Source organism: Mytilus edulis, chromosome 2, assembly GCF_963676685.1.
Source record: "Mytilus edulis chromosome 2, xbMytEdul2.2, whole genome shotgun sequence".
Lineage (NCBI taxonomy): Eukaryota > Metazoa > Mollusca > Bivalvia > Mytilida > Mytilidae > Mytilus > Mytilus edulis.
Window position 1 is genome coordinate 76,399,816 of NC_092345.1, and position 3,511 is coordinate 76,403,326.

Genomic DNA, 3,511 nt, shown 5'->3' on the forward strand with positions numbered 1-3,511 from the left:
GTATGGTCATATAGCTTTTCGAGTATTATTGCCCATGCATCCTCAGCTTTTTCAGGTTTGAATTAGCAAACAGTTTCGGACATCCCAAATTCATAAATTGTGTTTCATTATCTAGCACTTGGTTGATACCTTAGTTCATTGGCCAGGACCACACTATTGATATGAGTTATTCCATATCTTTCTGATATGGACTATATATCGCCCAGGTGATACGCTATATGCAGCTTACATATCCTACCATGATTACCTTATAACTCCATGTATCCTCTGGTCCTTGTCGGTCATGCTGCTCCTTGGGCATGTAAAATACTTTACATCATTGGCTTTCACAAATTGAATGTTTCTAATAAAGTTAAATCCTCTTATGAAGGGCCAATAGAGGATTTCGAAATGATAATTTTCATTGTTCCTAGTTTGATTTTTACAGTTAATGTCTTTCTAAATCATCATCCTTTGATTGGTTACTATAGAATATTTGTGGCATAGATTACATCGAATGAGTTCCTCTTTCCATAGCCACAATTAGCTATTACTCGGTTGTAGCATACCTGAATCTGAATTATCACCGTATCTTTACTAACAACAATTACCAAAACGAATGCTTCAAGTGTAGCAGAAACTCATCACCACCAAAACCATTTAAGAAATAGAAAATACAGAAAAACATTGCAAAACCTATATTTTTGTTAGCAGTACTTAAACATATACATTTATTACATATAAGAGCATATGAGACAACTAGTGATATTTCATACACCTGCAAGTTGTCACTGCTACTAATTTAATTCACGAATGTCATGTTATATAGAAGTCATTTTGTAGTATGTGCTTAATGCTGATTGGATGAGTCAATTTTTCATATTTAAACTGTCTCTCTATGCAAGGTATTTGTTCTTTCCACTTAGGTCAATGGTAATAATTAAACTCATAATTTACCAGACGCTCCGCAGGGCGCAGCTTTATAAGACCACAGAGGTCGAACTCTGAACAGTTGGGGCAAGTATGGACACAACATTCAAGCTTGATACAGCTCTGAATTTGGATGTGATCAGTTCTTGACATACATGTAATATGAGTTTCTGACACAAAACAAATGTCAAGATCTTACAAATCTATTATGCAATATTGTGCACTTAAAGATTTCTTCTTCAAACTTTTCAAAAATTTGGAAATTGAGAAACTTGGGAAAAAAATGAAAACTACTACCACCACCCTTTTTTTGCAATCAGTCCAAAACCTGACATTTCTTTATACATTATTCACACAAGTAGTGTAAGGGAGGTAAATCCGAACATACCAAACATTGCATGTTAAGTGTTTTTTAATTATCTCCCTTACACTGCTTTTAATTTGTCTTAATTAAAAACCTTGTTTCCGCCCTTTTTTGCCCCTAATTCTAAAACATTTTTAATAATAACCCTCCAAAGTCATTACTAACCATCCCTTATTGGTATGGAAACGTGTGGTATAATTTCAGAGAGATTCATTCACTTAAAAACACAAGTTAATGTTTGAAAATGCAAAAATACTTATTTTGTGCCCCCTTTTGGGCCCTAATTCCGAAGCTATTGGGACCGTAACCCCCAAAATCAAACAAGCTTCCTTTGGTGGTATTGAACCTTCTGGTAAAAATTTATAGTGATCCATTTATTAAATCTAAAGTTTTGGTCCAAAAACCTAGGTTTTTCCCCTTTTTTTGCCCCTAATTTCGCCTTTTTTTTTGCCCCTAATTCCAAAACATTTTGAGTCATAATCCCCCAAAGTCATAACTAACCATCCCTTCATGGTATAGAAACTTGTGGTATAATTATAGAGAGATTCATACACTTAAACACAAGTTATTGTTAGAAAACTACAAAAATGCTTATTTTGGGCCCCTTTTTGGCCCCTAATTCCTTACCTATTGGGACCCAAACCCCCAAAAGCAATCCCAACCTTCCTTTAGTGGTATTAAACTCTCTGGTAAAAATTTATAGAGATCCATAAATCTATAGTTATTGTCCAGAAACTAAATGCGTCTTTGGACGACGCAATGATACCATTATACGACACCAAAAAAAAATTTGCAGTCGTATAAAAACTGGTGGTGCGTAATGACCTTAAAAGATTCAAGACTTAGGAAAATATTTTATCATATTCTATGCAGGAGCTCCTGATACAAAATGAGTGGGAACATTCAAGATTAAACATTCAACACCAATTGAGGAATAAACAGCATCAAAATAGAAAGGACATATGAGCATTTTATGGCAAATATTCTGAGAAAAAGATTTATAAGATAAGTACGTAATATAAAATCATCAAACAAATAAAACAACACTCAATGAGAACGTTTCATTATATTATGGTTAGGAGTATAGGAAAAGCATATTCGAAGGTATACAATAGTTTGTGGATTTGACAAGTAAAATCCTGTGAAAGCTTTACAAAACTCAACTTCTTGGCTAGGGCAGGTAATCCTGGGACACAGTTGTCTTTGAAATATTAAATGCGGAAAGCAATGTCTTCTAAATGTAGATTTAGTCTGAGCTTACAATTTGGTTATTACTTTTAAACAAATCATGAAAAAGATTTTTTCACCATGAAACATTTCTTTGCATCCAGACGATGTCACAGCTAAATAATGTTACATTTCCATTCTGTCAATCTTTTTTGAATTTTCTTGGGAGTTTCTTCTTAACCTTCCAGGATTACCTGAGATCACCTCTGGTTTTATGTGGTAATTTTGTTGCTCAATCATATATGGCTATATTGTGTTTGTTTTCTATTGTTTGTCCTTTTGGTCTTTTCCGTTTTGGACATGGCATTTTAGTTTGTTTTTGACTTGTTAGTTTCGATGTCTCTTTGGTATCTTTTACCTCTCTCCAGTCTGAAACTCTGAACCTTTCTTCCAGTGGATAACATTGGTGGCTGCCATATTTTAGTTTTCTTCATTGTTGTGGAATGAATCAGACTGTAAGTTTTCTCTTGAATTGTTTCACATTTTGTCAATCAAGGCTGTTTTACATAACTTACTTTAAAGTATGCGTGTTGTTTATAGTTGAAAGTTATACAGAACCTGTAAATGTTCTTTTGTCCTTGGATAGTTGTCTCTTTCATAATCATACCACATTCAGTAATTTTTATACATCGATGATTAATAGAAGAATCCAGGTTTGTGTATAACTAATTTGCAATAAAAGTTTAACTAATCTTTCCAATGAGAATAAAATCAAGATATTGCTTATATTTTTTACAAATTCTTCAAAACAAAATTATTCCACTTTAAACTTTATTCAACTGGTAGCAGTTTTAATTTGATTAAAGATAAAATGGTCACTATTCTTTCATCCCATGATACAAAGACAAATGATGACAAACATCCACAACTAGTATTTTAAAAGTTGATGAGTAATATTTAATACATGTGTAAGGAGTGTATTTTGAATTTCTCTATCTAAATAAAGATAATTATTTTAATGTGCATAACATCAATACATTCTTTGAGAAAATAAACAAAAGAAAACTTAAA